Genomic DNA, 20,450 nt, shown 5'->3' on the forward strand with positions numbered 1-20,450 from the left:
AAAAATCTCCCGACAAACTTTCTCTTTCCTCTGAAATTTGATGCAAATCTTGAGACATCCGGTGCGCATAATAAGAACATAAATTGCATCGGGCTCATAAACACTTGCTGGTGAGCAGCGTCGTCAAGAAAGAGGTTACTTGACACTCTGAGGTAACCAGCATGCAGTCGCTGCCATCCAGTCAGAGCCACCCCGCCTTGCACCCCATTCAGCCAACCAGGCAGTAGGGAGAGTCAGGAACGAGCCAGACGACCGAAGCGGGCGCCAGTCTATCGTGGGCGCACGTCGCGGCACCACGTGCTCCGTTTGGACGTTTTCGTCGCTGTTGCGGCGAAACGGTGAACATTTTTTATTTTCGTTTTTCTCGAATTTTATATACGACCGCGCACGTCGTTTCCCTCAGTGATTACTTTGCCGTACGTGGGTCTCGGGACACGCGATTTTCGACATATATACTCTCACAGTATCGTCAGTAGTAGTGTGTGTGATATAGTGCGCCGAGCAACACGGTGCTCCACCGGGAAGGATCTATTGATGATCTATGATCGTTACATAAACACACACGAGGTAAACGTTCATGAGTGATCGATATTCGTTTGTTGCTCCTCGCGATTTGTCAATAGTGATTTTGATCGATAACAGTTATCGCCGTTTGTTGGAGTGCCCCGTCGATTTTCGGATGACATTTATATGAAGACGTGGTGCTTGCGCTTCTGCCACTTTTGCAAGTTCTCGCCGCTCCGGCCGTATATATCCGCGAGAAGTCTGCGTGAGACCCGGTGATCGATGTTTGACGTCCGTGCGAGCTTTCGAGCAAAGTTGACCGTGCGTTGGTGAAACGCGCGCGGGGAGTGTGTCGTGTGCGACAGATATTATTTTTCACGATCGCGCACGCAGATAGGTTACGCCAGTTTTTCCCTACGCGACCGGATGAAAAATGGAAAACGTCATTAAACGCCGCGGTATCGACCTCGCAGATCGGTCGAGTTAAATTCGATATCCTGTTACAAAAAGGTGTTACAATATATACTCTATTTCCATGATATTTGCGAGATAATACGTGAGTGCTTAAAATTCGCTCTCTAGATACCTTGTTTAATATGTGACGTGTGAAACATTATATTATATATATATATATATACATTTCAGAATGTTTTTATTATTTTAAACTCTTGGAAGTGAGGAAAGAAGATAAAACCGTAGAAGTTAACGCGTGCGATGTCGGTGCGCGGTATTATTTCAGATTAAATTTTAGTTTACGTACTATTATTTTACATATTATTCAAACATTACTTTATTATATGTTTTACATTATTCTCACTAGATTTTTAACAATTATATGCAGAATATATACAAGGTTTCTCCAACTGTATCGTTCGTACTTTATTGAAGTAAAATTGTTTACTTAGTTAAAGTTCTTCTCCTTCAATGTATGCATTACAATGAAAGAAGAACTTTAATTTTAAACAAATAATTTTGTATCATTGACAAAAATGATACTCTGAGAAAAATTATGAGAGAAAGGCGATTTAAAAAAAGTAAAATTTTATTTCTACCCGCGTTTATATATAAAACACCACTATTTCCGTCTATAAAAAAGAATAAAGAAATTCTTTAGAAACGTGATTCTTAGTAAGTTCTTAAGATTAAATCTAACGCTTGCAAAGGAATACGCGTTTTGATTGAATTACATTAGATTAAAATGTGCATGCAAAGAGAGATGTATGTATGAAATAATTTTTTTTTAATTCAAAAATAGTATTAGGCATGAAATATGGATCTCTAGAGTTTATAAAACGTACTTTTATCAGTTAATGTTTAAAATTAAAAATAAATGTTTTAAAAAATTAAGAACTTTAAAATATTGCAGTCGCAACGAGCATATTGTTTACTTTTTAAGCTTTAGAGAGCTAATTGGTGTAATAAAAACGAGAGCAGTTTTTAAAAGGCACAACTTGTCATCAGTTAATTTGTGTAACATGACGATTAAATTTAGTTTTACCAAATCACATAGTTGTGACCTAAAAAACCAGAAATTAAAGTTTTACGAATGTTGTTCGGCGCGAATACTTAATCGTTTCGTAAACCGACAGATAAAAGATGTGTTCGATCGCGTACAATACATATGAATTTTCTCATTTAAAGTCTAATGTCGATTTCATCGAACATAAACTATCAGTGAAACTTTCTGGCTGATTCATACCGTAAAGCAGTCACGCTTTGGATATTTAAGGCGATATTCACGTTTCGCGAGATATAAAACGGGTGCTTTCAATGTTCATTGCCAGTCGCATTGACTTGCTACAAATCATATTGAAACATTTCAATGGAAATCAATAGCTCTACGACAAGTATTTCCACGTTATATATTGTGCATTTGTCGCAAAGAATTTTTCTTTTATTGCCGATGAATTCAACAAAAGATTAATTGCGGCCCTTTCAACAATTATGTGAAAAAAGATGATGTATGAACATTCGCGCTGTTGCATTAACCAGCTTATGTTGTCATAATATTTGGTGTACGATGGGTGCTTCTCGTGCATTATGTACTATGATTTTAATTAATAGCTTCTCGTACATATCATAGTTCAGGTTGATTAATAGTTTTCGCGTGTAGATATATTACGATTTCCAAATGCAATTAGTTAAAATATCCACTTGAATTTATACGTCCGGCATTTTAAAAACAAAATAGAAACACCTTTTATTGTTTTTTCAACAATGATAAAACTAACACAATAACATAAATAATTTTATTTGTATATTATTTTTGTTTGGAGTTACGTAATTTATATCGAAAATATGTGCGATTTGATTTGGAAATACTTTATATAATAAAGTTCATAACACGCGCGGTGATTTCTGAAACTCGAATAACAAAAAACAGTTGAAGCCTATTCTTGCCTTTTACTGTTCTCTATAAATTCTCATGCGACGTCCAATTTTTCGTCATTACGGTCATCCTCTAGAGAGAGCGAAGTTCAAGCGCTATATTATCTTTATATCCAGGTTTCAAGCTCGCTGATGGGGAAGGGGTGCGCGAGCCATATGCATAAATATACCTTTGAAACTCCAATAGGATTATTTGAAATTTATTCACAATGTGTGAATTTTGAGTTTTACATCTTTGTTTCTTTCTATCTCTTTCTCTTTCATCGTAGGTTAAACAGGAAGGACCAAATTAGTTTGAATCCCCACAAGGCCACTTTTATCCGTTATGATACTGACCGAGGTAATTCCAAATACGGTATTCAAATACGGGAGACGCGGGACTTTCGATTTGAACATTCTCTGTGCGCGTCCGCACACAATGCGCGTTACCGTGCTATTAACATTGATATTTGTTCTCGACAATTGGCCGCCGAAGCTCTCGATATTATCGAGAAAGGTTTCTCCGCGCGAATATTTACTTGCAAATACGTGTGAAAGGAGTGGTGTGCGTAAATATGGAGAAAAATTGTTGCCGTATATATCAATAACCAATCCCACCTTCCTTTATCCTTCTCTTCGCTGGATTTCTCCGCGTCGCTACCTGTCATCCGGCGGAACGAAACAAAGTTACGCAACAAAGCGCCGACGAAATAAACTTTCCGCCGTACCAAAATCACGACTTAAACTTCAATTTTCCTAACAAAAACGAGCGTATGACGCAATACTGCTATGTTTGAATAAATGAAGAGGAAGGACATAAATATATATATATATATATATATATATATATATCTCTCTCTTATCTCATTTTGGAGTTTGTTGATTATATCATTGAATTCTGCTCGAAATATTACGCGACAGTAGTATTGGATCATTAAGTATGAAACTTGATATAAATGTATATATGTATAATAACTCTCTCTCTCTCTCTCTGTGAAAACGAAAGATATCGTCTGAAATATCGTAGTTACTTTGGCTTTATTATTTCTGATGTTGGTTGGTTTGGTCATTAGTTGTGTGACGCGGTGGGATACTGATACTTCGATACTGATCGCGAACTGATCATTAATATCAATTTTTAGAAGAAAATTTGTGTAAGACGCAGTGTTCTTTTACGCGAGAATGAAAATATGACATTGAAGTTAAATCATTCGTGACGTTTTTTCAGGAATTCTGTTTATATTTATTTTTGAAGTATTTTTTACGGATTTTTTTATGGCAAGGCAAATTTTTTTCGTCATGTAGTACAACACTACTAGTAAACTATAACGTGGAAAAATATGACCTTAAATAAATACGGTCTATTTGAGTTCCGTTACATAGCTTTACGTAAAATCACACACATATCGACGTAGAATAGACGAAAGTTATTTGATAATATATGCACAGGAAGAAGATATATATATATAATAATAAACGAAGTGTACGAATTCCATTGCAACCGCAAATTGAAAATTCTAGGATATCAATAATGTTCCCGGGATGAGCTCGAAATGTCTAATAGTTCGACATTTCGGTACAATCAGATTCTAGAGAGATATCTCGCCGCGGGGTATTTCCAGAATCCGAGGAACAAGCGCGCGCGAACTTAGTTACGCTAGAATCGAGGACGAGACACGTCAAACAATTTAGCTGCGACTGCAAAGCTGCGCTATAGATTTCGGTGGCTCTAGTCAAACTGCATTCCGGCAAAGAACGGATGCAACAAAGAGAGAGTGAGAGAGAGAGAGAGAGAGAGAGAGAGGAAAGGAGAGAGACGGAACGAGGACGATGCCTTTAAACCAGTGGAAACGAGCTAAACTGACCAAAACGGTTAGGATAACTGTAACTACGTAACGTGTATTTGTGTTAAGTAAAGTTTCTTAAACTATGTACTTGCGCGCTATGTATTTCTGTACGTAGAACCAAGCGTTCCGTCGTCGTACTTTCAGTCAGATTTGATACTAAGCTCCTCTGGGAGCAACATCCCTCGTTCTTCCTGGACAAGACTGCGCACAGTAAATGTATGAGTAACTGCTCATGAAAATGCATAATCTCGAGGACACTCTCCTTGTGTAACGTCAAACACGGGAGGAAGTTACACGCGCGATGAAAAGTTTCGACGGAAGTTTCTCCGCCAGATTATCGACGAGGTGATTCCACACGAAAATTTCTCACCTGTTCTCGCATGAGTTGACGTAAAAAAAAAAAAAAAAAAATATATATATATATCCTTGATAAATTAAGCCGGAGATATACATGTTTTACGTATCCATCAAAACTTTCCGGTAACTTTTAACCTGAGCCGCGGAAACCTTTCCTCTTCTCGCGCGAGACAAAAGAAGCGGGATTAAAGATAAACGAAACGACGATGACGCGCGCAACTACAACGAAACTGTCTCTTCCGATGAAAGTCGTGAATACGGATTTAGGATCCGTGAGTTTGTGCATGCGTGTGTGTGTGTGTGTGTGTGTATGTGTGCGCGCAGCGCGCTTATAGTTCAATCCGTGTTACGGCATATCGTGCCGGCCAAAAATAAAAGTAACCCCGGGCATGCAACTGTTCCTGATAGCGTTTCTATCCCTGTCGGACGTCTGCACTGAGATCGATACATACCTACGATACATACAAGCTAAGAGGAAGGTCGTACGTTCTTTCACGGTCCTATATCGACATTTTTGCACACATGCACAAATACACGCGCGCGCGCACACATTTACATCTGACCTCGAATTTTTCCTACCACCTGGTGTGTGCTATGCACTCTTATAATCAGTCCATAATTTTTGTTCGATCTGAACGAAGCGCATATTCCTCGCGATTGGACGTTTCTGAGAATCAATGCGAAATCACTGTCAAAACAGTCAATGCGCAAGATAATAGGGAAGGTAGAGACATCGATGTATAAATGTGCAAAAAATGTGCTATCGATTCTTCTCGATTACGTTCGAGTGTATATATTCCATACAATGTGTGTTCAAAGAAACACCCGTACAAAGTGCAGAAATACGTGTAATTTTGAATGGAAATATATACTACGATAATACGAAATAAATGAAAAACGTTAAAGGCACTGTTGATTCACTTCGGGAATTTATACGGTCGCTTGAGGTGAGAGGGTCAGGTTGATCTAGGGTTAGGGTCAGGTCGGTTCGGCGTAGATTAAGGTCAGGTCAGGTCACGGGTTACATTGAGCAGGTCGGAATGTGTAATTGGTATTATACACTAATATTGACTGTGTGTTGTGAACAAAGTTATTTGTTCTTTAAATTTCTTCAAGTAAAATGTCACTCTACACGAGTGGATTTCATGTAGAGTGACATTATCTCCATGCGATAGTGAGAATACTGTTACTCGTCATCAGTGAGAATTCACTTTTCACAAGAGTCACTGTTTAAGGTGACAATGTCACTCAAGGAAAATATCATCGACAGATTATTCACGCAAAGAAAACCTATTGTGAGAAATCACCTCGAATGGACTCGAACTTTCGCTTTCTAGGCCGATGATCTACTTATCCAGTCTGCTGAGACTCTTTTGACGATAATTGCAAGATTATTATTTATAACGCGCTTATTAACTTTTCGCACGAATAAAAATATTCACTCTATTTTCGACTGCATTTTCACACTCTGAGAAACTTAGAGAGTGTACGATCAAAATAGAATAGTTTTTTTTTTTTATTTCGCGATGTCTTTTGCGTAAAAGTTTTTTTTTTGTTATCGCAAACTCTCAACGCAACAGTGGATGACTTTTATTGTGAACGCATTTATAAAGAACCAAACTTGAAATGCACGCGGGATCGATGTATGTTACTGGTTACAACTGTGTGACGTTTCCAATTCGCCTGATGTAAAACTGCGGTTTTGCCGATTCAACTAATGCATTTGCTGGCGGATAATTTATGTGTAAATGCGGCCCCCGCGTTCGCGCACCGCATTATCAAGGCGTTACCGCGAAACGTTCTCCAATAATTGCGAATCGGCTAATCGAACACAGCGTGTGACATTATAAAAGCGGTTTATTCCCGCATCGTGTTGGCGCTTCAACGGTTGAAAATCGCGCGAGATTTATACTTCTTGTCTCGCCGTGGATACAGCAATAAATTTAAGTCTGCACAATACCTAATCCGACAAGATGAAGAACTATTATCGGGGGGCTCTCGGCCGGACACAAAGGCGAAAAGAAACGGATACAAATAATGTCGGAGAGAAGTTTATATCGAGTGCTAATTTAAATGATAATTTTTGGCGAAGCGAATTTTGTCAGATATTTTGCGGTTGCCATTTCGATGATAATACGATTAAAAAAAGAGAGAAAAAGAAAAACGTGTCGGATTATCGTGTCAGCAAGTGTCCGCTATCGCGCTATACTCGGATATGTGTGTATGTGTGTCATTAAATAAATGAATTTGAACTTGTAGATGTCTCTGCTACGAAAAAAACATTTTCGTGCTAACACTTCCAAATAAACAGCCGCGTTCTTATTTGCATTAACCTTTTGAAAATGCAGCAACAAGTTGTTAAATGCATAGATAACAATCAGAAGATTTGTTGTCTGCTCGGTGTGTGTTTAAGATATTTATACATTTTTCACGCAACACACACACACCAGTACTAAGTGTTATTTTATTCACAAGCTGCATACATATACATCGTGCACGGTTGATGTAGTATCAAATGTAACTTTACATTGAGTTGATTAATTATTATTAAACATATTTTCGAATTAAATTTCTCTCGTAATCCAACGTTTATTCGCGTGTTACCGCAAAAATAGGGTAGTTAATATACCGCCGCGCAAATAAAGCGTTTTATTTCTAATCACAAACTTTTCTTTCAAAAGTGTTAACAAAAAAACAAAAGTTTTAATAATTAAAAATAAAAAAAGCTTTGAACTTTCGAGCTCGATAAGATAAATCCAAAAAAGTAAGCAAATACAAGCCGAGGTTTGCGCAGGTTTTTGTTGCGCAAAATAAATAAATAATTTTCACAATATTCGTCCGAATCCCGTGATTGTGCACGTCTTTCTCGAAGGTTATATAACAATAAGCTTTCATTTACGGCGAGATTCCCGCGAGACTTGAAAGTGTGGAAATTGAACAAGTTTGCTAACGATTACGTATCGATTTCCTCGGATTTTTATAACTCTAAAATACCTATGAAAAAGTTTGCGGCCCGTGCGGTAGCTAAACGCAAATGCAAATAAACAAAACTTTTGCGAAGTATAAAAAGCGCAACGTTAATGAAAATTTAATAGCGTGAAGCCAAAGCGCGAGAGTTCGTTGTCAGATACGTATGACGAAGTAAATAGAAAAGTCCGCAAATTATGCGGATCATTGAGTCGTGCGCAAAAACGCATTTCGTTTGATAACTCACGCTCTCTGCGGCTTTGCCACGGCTCTTTCATTTTTCTCGCGAGCGTGTAAAAATATATCGAAGTCGTGGTTAGCTTTATTTTGCTGATCGAAAGCGGAATATCGACCGCGAATATAATCGTGTGGCGTGCACGTGCGGCGCGAATTTTTTCATTACATATCTGAGAGAAAGAGAGAGAGAGAAAAAGAGAAAAAGAGAGAACACATCACGGAAAATTCATTAAACCAACGAAGCGTCTCCGTTACGCCGTGAGACTGCGTCGTAAACGTACATCACGAAATGACCTTACCTTGAGATTTCGTGAAAAAAACGGATCCAGCGAATTTTATTCACGCGGCAGAGAGAATGGTGTTCGCGTTATATCGAGGGATAAAAGTTTAACTTAAAGCTGCGCGGCTCTGCCTCTCTTGGATTCTCTCTGTGAACAATGATACACGCCGTTCTTTGTATTATGTGGCCGTCTGTCATGGAGATTTTGCATTATAACGTATAACGAAAAGATATTAGGGAACGCGAGCGCCTGTGTATCTTCGATATTGTAGCAGAACTGACGATGTGAGACTTATTTTTCATATATCCTCGAGTTTCTCTTGTGTATATCGATTGTTATGATTTGCCGTATTTTTCTCTCATTTTCTTTCTCTCTCTCTCTCTCTCTCTCTCTCCTTGACTTTCTTTTTTCGATTTCACCGCGGCGCTTGGAGTTTCCATATGTGCGATATCATCTCGGCGTGCGATGGAATATTTTTGCGCACATCGATCGTGTACCAGCACTCAAGATTGAGTTTCTAAATCCGGTCGTGAAATAACACAAAGCCGATCTAGACTAGTTTGGTTTAACTAATGTAGGAGATCAGAAGTAGCACATCTGGCTTATGCCGGGATTACGACTTTATATGACGTAAGCGTGAATAAAACGGGTGGGTTTGCGCGAGAAATTAGCGCTTCGTCTAAAATAAATCTCGCGTTCCATAAACACTGGCGTATTTTTATCGATATATAACTTGGCAAAAGTTGTGAGAAAAGTTAAGAGAGTACAAGCTCGTTAAAAGAGCGAGACGCGAGAATCTGCAGAAATTTTCCGCATTTATATATACAAGAGGGGGAAAGGGGGTAATATCTTCCGGTGTACGCAAGAAGGAAGGATTCGACGATAAAGCGAGAAGTGAGAAAACGGCGAAGCTCGGTTGGCGTTCGAGGATGCGCTTTCTCCGGGCACGCTTTTCGAGACTTAATAACTAATGGGAAAAATCTTACTCCGGGATTGCAGTAGGTGCGCGCGTTTCTCGAAGCGATTCAAGCAACGCCGCCGCCGTTGCCGCGGACGTATTTCTCCTCGTGAGCTCCTCTTTAAAACGCCGCGCGCCGCATCGCACTGTTTATGTGACCTCGCGCGCCAACGAAAAAACTCTGGGGCCAAGCCTCGGGTATCATGTTCCGAGGGTCTCGCGAAACTTGCGACCCGGTCGTACAATAAAGATGCTTTTCTCTCTCGCGGCCACTTCCCTTAGACTTTAGAACTTTATTTCGGAGCCTCCGTCGGAGGTTTTTTTTTTCTCGCGTAATTAATTACGTCATTAGAGCATTTTTTTTTTTATGTCGCGGAACCAACCGCGTAGCAAAATGCATTTTTGCTGACAGCCATTATCCTTTGACGATAATGTCAAGCGGCGCATCATTGCTCGGACAAAGAGACAGTACTGATAACACACTTAAGTGAAATTCAATTATCTCTTTCTTTCTCTATATAATCGCAAATTATTGATCGTTTTTTTTTTTTTACATTATCTTTAAAGAGAATGCATAATTGAAAATTAAGTGACGTGTTTTAAATTAAATTAGGTATCGCGCGAAGATTTTAATGTAATTCATACTTTCTGGCATTTTTATAGTTACATAAACACCGAGACAAATAATTTTAGAGTAAAATCATCAAAAGGGCTTATTTGGAAGAAGATAATGACGCAAAAATATATATGCGAAGCGTAAGCGTTGGCTAAAACACACATATATGTTTAACTATAATAAAGTATATAAATCACTTTGCAATATTGAAATTGCAAATGTGCTACATATAGCATATGTAACGATTATCTACTTTACATTTACCATGTAACTAAATTGCGCATTAGCCTCATATTTTCACTTTGATCTTTAGCAAACGATTCGTTGAATATATTAACATATTTTGATAACGTTTCGCTACTTTTAGAATTAAATTAAATGATATATAACACATGTGTATGTATGTGTGTGTGTACATGTGTAAAGCGGTTAAAATGTGTTTTATGCAAAATACGCGCACATTTGCAATTTAGTATGCATGTATTTATACATGTGTATAAATCCACATTAATATTGACAAATTATAAAACGAGCTTTGAAAATATTTATTTTAAAGGCAAGCATAACGCAATCTTGATTCTAAAAGACGGACGCCTCCTTTCATAAATGCCACCCTGTGAACATAAAAGCTGGTTTATTTACTTTACACGTATTGATGTTATATGTTGTTTGCACGTTCGCTATATTCGCTTTTGCGCACGCGAAGAATATGAAATTAATTCCTTTTATCTGAATGTATATCAAGTCAGGCTCGTGACCATCATGACTCAAACAGCAACTACGGTTGGAGTTATATCACGCGTGCATTTTGCATGAATCATAACGAACAATTGTCCTAGTTTCATAGGTGTGATATAAAACACTTTGTGATAGAAATTTAAAGAGCTTTCTATCTTTCGCCAAAGAATTGTGTTACAGGTAATTTATGTATTCATTGTCAATGAATTGCTTATAAGCTCACAAATAACAGAGATTTTTCTTGACATTTTTTTTCTAAGAGCGAACATCTGGCATGTCGTACATGTCACACAAGAACAAGTCTCTCTACATTATATAATTCTGTTTTATTAAGCAAAATATTGATTGCATAAAAATTTAATTTTTATTTTAATTCTTAATTTAATTCTTACACTCATATGTATAGAAAAATTCCATTAATTTCAGACATGTTGAAGAAGGAAATTAACAATTTAAAGTAACAATTTAAAAAAGTAATTCTACATAAAAACAAATTTTACATGAAAAACCTTTGTTTTGTGAAATATATTTGACAAATGTAATGTCGAATATTCTAAAGTGTACAGAGAAACTTTAAAGGGAACTTTTTGTTCCAAATGTGTTTAAAAAAGTTAAATATAATTGTAGATTCCATCAGCATCAGATACTGTACGAGTAGCACTAGTTTAATTAGTATAATCTTGGATAAATAAGTAGCAAATTAATATATTTACTGTGATACTCTTTCAAAAGAAATACATTCTCTCTCGAATATGCGGAATCAATAAAAATAAATTAGCAAATAGACATAAAATTGATTCTTAATCATTTTATCTCAAATAAAATCAATTTGTTGAAAATTTGCATTAATTAAGCCAATACATTAGTACGCAACTCGAATTCTCGTGCGCGTGCAATCGGATCGTTGACCGTTTGAGCCATTGCATTTGAGACGCTTATCTGTCTCTCTCTCTCTCTTTCTCTCTCTTATATACCTAATGCATCGATTTACACAGAATTTTACTCTCGCTTAAATTACGGTAAGGAAATCACATTTCAAATGTATATCACGAAATTGAAATTAGTTGCAAAATTGAAAAATTAGTTTCCAATTAAATATTTTATGCTCAAGTAATTGATAACTCACGCAAGTTATCCGATAAAACGCTGTATCGTCGCCAATATTACTTGTAGAAATTTTATGTTATCAATGAATTTTAATCAGGCAATCTTGTTGCCGCATCGACGACAGCTCTCTGCATGATGCACGTTTATGCGGTCTGCAGATGCCTCTGCTGCACACAGTGCGGCGACTAGATCGACTTAGCACGTTTTCCGAACTTGCTGTTCAATTGGTCACGAGTTGGTTAGATTAGTTCGGGACATAGTTTGCCAAGAGTCATCAGCACTTGAGATTGACTTGAATATTTGACAACGCGATGATGACATATGCAATTCCCCGGGTGAATTTCCGTCCGGAATATCTGCAACGAGACTGGTGTACGCTGTAACGCCGGAGGAAGAAAGAGAGAGAGTGAGAGAGAGAAAGAGAGAAAGAGAGCGAGCGCACAACTCTCGTTCCCTGTACAACGTGTACGTTCGAGGGGGCATCGATTACACGGGACGCTGCGGAGTTACACACAGGGCTGACCTACCTGGGCCTTTTATGGCTCGCTTTTATGCGAGTTTGTTTTACAGCATGCATAATAAATTGACGATGTGCTGAAGAAATGTGGACGGTAGTTAGTTAATGCTTCAGAGGATTGCAACTCTGCGCTCGAACGAGTTATCGATTCCTGTTTACAATCTCGCGCTAAATGAACGAGAAAACTACCCTTATTTTCGCACAAACCACGATTTTGCGAATTTTAAACGTTACACGTCGGATGCAAGTCTCATACTGACTTGTTTTAATATTTATGAGCTTTGTGTGAAAAAAGGCAACGTTTTCAAAAACATTGCCTATGGAATACATAAAAAAAAAAAGATACATACAATTACGCGCATGGCCGCATATAGATACCAAAGTAAAGCTAACAAAAATCTGTCGAAAATCAAAGCGGGAAATGGCACGCGGCTAAATCTATGATATTCATGCCTCGTTGTAATCGACATTTTTATAATTGTTATTTTATACAGTTATGTTTTATCTTTCGCAGCAACGTCATTGTTAAGCGAAAACTCGCAGAACAGCTATTCATATATCCGAGTGTGGCGTATTTTATCGACACTAAAGCAAAGTGCCATTATACACTCGCAGCTGCGCGTATCGACGCTATGTATCGGCATTATCCCCGTGCACGCACATCGCTATGTATTTTTTTCTTTTTTTTTTTTTTTCGTTACTTCTAAGCCCGTTACATCGTTACGATGTGAAATATTTCCGTGGTGCGACGCCTAACTCGAATTGTTTTAAGACTATTTCGATTGTCGCTTCGCCTGCTGCAATTTCTCATGTTCGCGGATGTATTTATTAATATCTTTTTGATTAACAAACACGCGAATAGTGTATTGTTTCAAGATCGTTACAACACTTAAGCTACATAATTTTAACGAAGAAAACGGAATCAGCAAAGTGCTGTTATTAACGAATTATTTGGATGGAAAGGTTTTTTTAAATCACTTTTGAAATTCTTATTACCGCGATTAATTTCGTTACGAAGTTTCCGCATGTTTTTCACGCTGCGCACACAAAGTAGTTTGCCGATTCGTTCGTATATAACCGTACATAGGTATGTATCAAGTGTTCGATACGTGAGCAACATGCGTCTCGAATTCAATTTTAATAAAAGTTCGTTAAACGGCCGCGGGCTCTCTCTCTCTCTCTCTCTCTCTCTCTCTTTCTCTTTTTCGGTCGGTAGTTTATATCTTTTCCATCTGATTTCACGATATCGGAAATATACTTCCGATATGACCGATTTCTAGCTTTGCGCTGCAAACGCGCGCGATATGCATTTATGAAATATACTCTCCGGAATTAAAACTGAACAAACACACACTTGTATACACATTCTCAAGAGAACACAAACATAAAATATAAAATATAAAAACATATATATATACATACTAGTGATCTATTGTATATAAATATACTATATAAATATTAGGATATTTACGTATACACATGTATATGTATATTAGATCACTTTTTTTGATTAAAATTATGTGATAGCAGAATTGCTTGCATGTATAATGCAACGCTCCGATAAAATATGAATTGCACAAATCAGATTACACAAATTCCCATTTTGCAACATTTACAGCGTGCATCTCTCTTTGTATATGTATAATTGTATTAATATTTGTTACAAGCGCGGCACGCGTTTCCACGGTAAATAATTTCAACGTTTTTACATGATATATTTTTCGCGACGACAAAAAAAAAAGGAGTATATTTTCTTTTATGCAGCTTCTTTTCCGCGTCTTTGGCATTTTTATTGCGTTTCTCAGAAAGGCTCCACGCGCAATCTTCCCGAGAAATATTAAAATTCTCCATATATATCGTGCAATGACCTTTTTATTGGGCTATTAACAGTTAGCGCACGCGATCTTAACTCACGCCACGAACGATAAGGCATGCTTAACGTAACCGGAAAAATATACGGGGCAAAATGTATCCAGAAAACCCGCCGGCGCGCTAAAAGGAAGCTGTGTGTGTTTAAGTATTAACGTACGCGCGAACGTTATATATCGGTTCCATTCGTTCTCTCTCGCTCTCTCTCTCTCTCTCTCTCTTTCTCTCTTCTTCTTATATAGGTCATTGATTGATATGCATTATTAACGAGTAGACACCACGGCTCAACTCTACAAGGATTACTTTATACCTTACGGTTTTTAGAAACTGATCGATCTTGATACAGAGACAAGGGGTAGAAGAGAAAGAGAGAGCTATAAAAGAGAGCTTCAGGCTAGGAAATATTGATTTTATTTTTAATATATTCAATATTTTTTTCTCGATATACACTAACTTTTCTATTTTCTCGCTACTGTTTATAAACATATTTTACGTGAATTTTTTCCGGATATTTGATCGCATAAGCTCATATTTATAAAATGCTTTAATTACACATTTCTCCGTGGTATATTGTTATTATATATATATATATGTGTGTACAATATATATAAAACATATGTAATTTTTTGCGTTTATACCTATTCTTCATTCTTTCTTTTCTCAAATCTGTTCACTTGAAAACTAATGGAATGCGCGTTTAATTATATTCACAATGGACGTTTTCAACAATTTACTTACCGTCGCGAATGCATAACGTTTTGGTTAAAATGACTTGAAAAAACGTAACTTTTGCGTCGTGAAATTTTTTCGGTCCGCTCGACGAACAGCATAAGAGAATTGCCTACGGCTATCGCCGACACAAAATGTTCCAAACGAAACTAAAATTAACTGCGCGACCAAAGCGAGACCCGAAGCCCATTTCACCCGGCGGCTAACAGCGCTCTCCTAATTCCGTTCTCCGTGTTTCCAACGCTGGCGATGAAACCCAGATCACGCCGAAAATTAGTTTTTCTATTGCATCAAGGAAGAAACATTTTCCGCACACATATATCTCACACACTCATTCAATCTCTCGAAAAACAATCTGTAAGGAAAAGAGATGTTACGACTCTCACTATGTTTATTCGCAATAATTTCTCTTCCGAGTTTCAAAGAGTTTATATTGTATATTTCTTTTTTTCAACTAAAAATAAATAATAACAGTACATAACAGAATATAACGTTTAAAATAAACAATAACAGTGTTGAAGATGATCAACAATAAATTTTGATCGGAATACACTGATTTATGTCACTTTTGAACGTCCATCTCTAACGTGGACCATAAGATCTTTGGTTTTTCCCTTCTTATAGTTCAAAATAAAATTCGAGGAATTTTCTTTATTTTTGGACCAAGTTCGGAAACGATGTAGCCGTGGCGTTTTATGTTCGGATAATCATATTGCTATCTTTCGCCCGGAGTTTGCTGAACTTTATAAAACGCTTTATCGTGTTGAACGTCGATGATGAGCTTGCGCGCAGTTTCGCCCGCATACAAAAAGCTATAAGGCTAAAAATTCTTGTTATTTGCGCCTTTTCCGCGCGGAAATAAAGAAATACGTGTTACCGCGGTGCCATCAAAATTTGTTTAACTTTAATTTGCCGTATTCGCGAGACTCGGGGAAAAACGTCTTGGGGAAGGCGCACTTCGGTTTCTTTGAAGCTTTTCTTGTTGTTTTTTCTTCTGTAAATAATGGCTCCGTCGCATCTGCAAGTGTACTGCAGATCTTGCGGCCGTAAAGAGAATTCGAAAACACGTTCGCCGCTGCCGGCGCGAAGTAAAGTGAATACGTCGAGTTACCGTTAAACGTTTTTCACGTGCATTACGGTTTTATTCCTTCTCAATTCACGGCGATGGACGGAAGAGGCTATCGAACAGTAAAGACGGCATTGTAGGTTCGTCCGAAGATCGGGGGGCGGCAAGAAAGGAGAAAGGAACGAGGAGCAATAGACAGGTTCCACAACCGACCGTCGCTCGAGAATAGAGCCGCAAGGATTGCAAGCTGTGAATTATAATAAAAAAGAAGAGAGGAAGAGAGTGAGAAAATAGAGAAAGAGAGAGAGAGAGAGAGAGAGAGAAATAAAGAGAAAGAGAGAGAAAGGAAGACGACGAAATCGCAGATTTAATAAAGGCCGGTTGAGAACGCGCCGCGCTAAGCGAAAACCGATTTCATTATAATGCCTTTCCTCGTCGATTCGTTCGCAAGTAGCGCACGTCGAATGCTGACTATCACGGGATCCGCATTTCGTCTTAAGAGTTTTTCTCGCACGCAACTTTTCTGTTAACTTATCGTCTTCTTTATTGTTTTATAAGAAAGCGCGACGTGACGTTTCACAAAAATCATACGTAAAACAATATCCACAAAATACTTTACTTCTAATACAAAAGATAAAAGATTGTTTGTGAGTCGAGTTACCTAATTGAACTTTCTTTCTTCGTCTTTAACTTCTTCGTAAAACTCGTAGCGAGAAACTGAGTAAGCGAAACACTTATCGAAAGTTTGTTAATTGACAATATTGATGCAAACGTGTTTAAATGTATGCGAGTAGACGCAGCTGACAACAATTTTCTACACACACACATATATAAACATGCATACATACACATGTACGCGCATATTCTCTTCCTCCATTCCTCCTGGGAACAACTCCATTCGCATAACGCTCGCAATCGATAATTAAGAAAGTTTCGTCATTGCTGGAGGGTTTCGATTTTCCATCAGCCTCGTACGCGGTGCTCGTATCGACGCGGATAAAATCTAAACGAAGCTCTGCGAATAACGTGATAATTTCGTTTTCGAAGCGCCGTCAAGTGCAGTAAGCAAGTCCGCGCGTTAGCGCGCGCGTCATCATCTCTCTCTTGGAAAGTAACTATTATATATCCCTCTAAGTATACACCGAAGAATGTAATCTTCCTGCGTTTTAAAGCATATTCCAAGTATCCGGAGATAAGAAACGTTGAGAGATTAAAAAGCGCTCTGTCCACTCAGAGAGAGAATGGAGAAGGGAATTACAAAGTACACGCGCGTAAGATAATATTTCTCATAATTTTCCAGCTGACGGTGGTGTGAGAGAGCGCGCGGGAGTGGATTTTAAGCGCGAAGCGTGTGTATATGAAACCGCGAGGTTTATGTATAACGAACCGTATGTTAATGCAACGCACTTTTGTATCCTTCTCTGAGAGAACGCGATTCTGGCGCGTAAGTAGCGCGCATCGGGGCGTGTACGAGAGGGAGAGAGAAAGATAAAGAGAGAGAGAGAGAGAGCTTATAATACATGGGAACGGAAACAAGAGTAGACCGGTTACCGCTGACGCTTCAAGTGCAAAGAGCACTGTCAGACAAGACTGTAAACAAAGACATAGATTGCGGATCCCAACAGAATTAGAGAGATGCAGTCTCGCAAACAAGATTCTGGGCACACCGCGCCTCAGTCATTAAGGATTAAGCTACTTTGTTGATATAATACCACATTTACTAAGCTTATTAAGTTTATCCTTGCGCGCTTATTTCTATTACGCTTCTTTTTCCACTTGTTTGTTTGTAAGGGGAGGGAAAAAAAGAAATCGCAAAATCGTATTTAGTTGCAAATTTATGCGAATAAATTGCAAGCACACAGTTGTTGTGCGTCTCATTTGTGCAAGCAAGCTGCTTCGTCGAGCAGACGAGTTGAAATTTAGCTACGCATCATCATTTATTCGTTCGTTTGTCATTTTGTTATAATACATATTTTATATGTGCCAATCGGCGTTGTGTGTGTGTGGTTTAATTCTTGATTATCGACCGTAAACTCGAAAATTAAGATTAAAATGTGTATATATGGTAATGACGTCACGATGTAAATGACGATGTGCATATTAATGCATTTTTCAATTAGGTTAACGCACTCGTGCGTCTTGACACGTCCAATTGCACGTCAGCGGCAAAATATGTTAATTTGTTTATATTAATGCGTTTATTCATTAGCATGTGCTCGTGTAGTTTATACTCTTTTTTTTGTCTATTTATTAAATTTTCATAATTTTCAGTACACACAGGCCTCGTTAAAAAAACTATTCAATTTTAATCAACATTTAGACGTGTATTATATAAATTTTGCATACTCCGTGTGACAGTAATTATACTCGTGTCGGTCCGTTAATTGAATACACGGAAAATCACATTACGTTTTCAAGGAAGAGAAAATGGCAACGTCTCCGTATTGTTAAACGCGTCTATCTTTTATTTCTCTCTCTCTCTCTCTCTCTCTCTCTCTCGCTCTCTCTCTCTCTCTTTCTCTGTCTCTTTCGCGTGTGCGCCAAAATTTAAACTAGAAAAAAGCTGAAAAAACCAAAAATATATTTCCGCGAGCGGTTGTTACAACTGATCGGATTATAGGAGAGCTTTCCGCTGCACGCGCAGATTACGATATCTAGCCGCGTAATATTGATACGCCATGTTATTGATAGTATCGCGTACGCGCTGGGGCAACCGCGTACTCGCTAAATCACCGAGTGAAACAATGCATTCGCGCTGTTGAAATCAATTACAGAGGTACGTAAGCGTTCTAACAAATTCGTCGCGCGGTTTTGTACGTGTTATCTTACAATTAACTTCATAATTAACCGCGGTGTTGTTAACGTTGCGTAGAGTGTTTTTCCCTCGTAGTATACGGGATCATATTCCACAATTACAAATATATATACATATACACAGAGAGAGAAACAACGTGTCAAATTAATTTTTTTGTAAAAAATAAAATGCACTCATCACACACAATTCGCAATTTTCGTAAAAGTCGAGGAAGTAAACACTCGAACGCAATGAACACGAAATCGTTGAAATTAAATGATTAATTTTCCGGATCAAAGACGCATAATGAGGTGAATCTCATATCATGACCATCTCTTCTCTTCGCTTAAATCTCCAATAAAACTAACCACACAGTTGGATGTACTATATATATATCCAACAGTAATTTGCATCATCCCGCGTAAAACTTCACGGAAAACAGACGGGGCTTGAAGCCGCGCGCGAGAAACGCGGCGCATTAATTACTTCGTTTCGCAACCTTCTTTGGACGTCGCTCAAAGGCGCGCGCGATACTTTGCTAAAGAGAGGCAGGAGAGAGAGTCTCTAACGCGCGCGAAGCTAAGCGCGGACCTATCGCTCATTCGCTCCAGAAAACACGAAGGACTCCCAGGAAGGTCTGCAAGTAATGATTTTCACGGAGGGGTGATTTTAAGGAATGACGCGATCTATCTTAAGATGTCAAAGTTCCGCATACTAATTACGACATGGTCCCGCCACGTCGTCCTTTATCCACTTCATATTTATCGAAGAGAGAAGGGTTGAATCCTGCATAAGAGGAAAGAGAGAGAGAGAGAAATAATATCTCTCTACCTCCTATCGCGCGGGAGACATCCGTCAAATCTCATATCGTTAGCTGCACGGGAGAGAGAGACAGAGAGAAATAGAACAAAGCTCTTCCGCCTGCGATGTGTATGTTCGACGACGTAACAGGAGCCAACGGCGCTATAAAGTTACGCGCTCTATGTCGATGATATAACCGACCTCTGACGAGTATAAAATTAGTTGCCGATTTCATTAAAGCGACTGTCCCGGAGGGCCCAATTCCGCGTTTTCGCCGGATGCGGGACAGATGCACACCACGCCTCCCTTTTGTAACGGAGGAACAAAAGCGAATGTGGTTTCGTGTATCGTTGCGCGGATTGCGAGCGCAGCATTTGGTGAACTTCCTGCAATATATTTGCGGTACGTGCGGCCGGTGTTAAGTCGGGACGTTTAAAAGTAACGCGGCGTCACGCGCGTTTAATGAATACGTGAACATCGCGATACCGGGCACGCCCGGCCGCTCGTCGTTATTTTGCGGCGATTCTTCTCTCGACGCTCCGAGGGAAGACGGGGATATTCTGTTTGGAAGACACGAACACAACGAGAACGGTGGATGTACGCAGAGCGTGAAATAAATAAAAGACAGAAAAAACGGCCAGAGGCCGTAAAAACCGATGACCTTTGCGTCAGACAGCAGTAACGCGCGCGTGCGG

The 20,450-nt window shown here is 38.6% G+C and overlaps 1 protein-coding gene across 2 annotated transcripts in view; it reads left to right on the forward strand.

The window, feature by feature from the left end:
• Positions 1 to 299: 299 nt before the first annotated feature.
• Positions 300 to 20,450, forward strand: part of LOC109855160 (protein artichoke-like) — an 85,193-nt gene continuing 65,042 nt past the window's right edge. The window contains exon 1 of one of the 2 annotated variants that reach the window (XM_020429049.1): positions 300 to 567. The gene's annotated coding sequence lies outside the window, so the exon portion shown is untranslated. Of the gene's footprint in view, positions 568 to 948; positions 1,015 to 20,450 lie in introns of those variants that run through there. The other variant, XM_020429050.1, reaches the window with a different exon arrangement.

The sequence above is a fragment of the Pseudomyrmex gracilis genome, unplaced genomic scaffold (genome assembly GCF_002006095.1).
Source record: "Pseudomyrmex gracilis isolate BER0280 unplaced genomic scaffold, ASM200609v1 scaffold_82, whole genome shotgun sequence".
In the NCBI taxonomy this organism is placed as follows: domain Eukaryota; kingdom Metazoa; phylum Arthropoda; class Insecta; order Hymenoptera; family Formicidae; genus Pseudomyrmex; species Pseudomyrmex gracilis.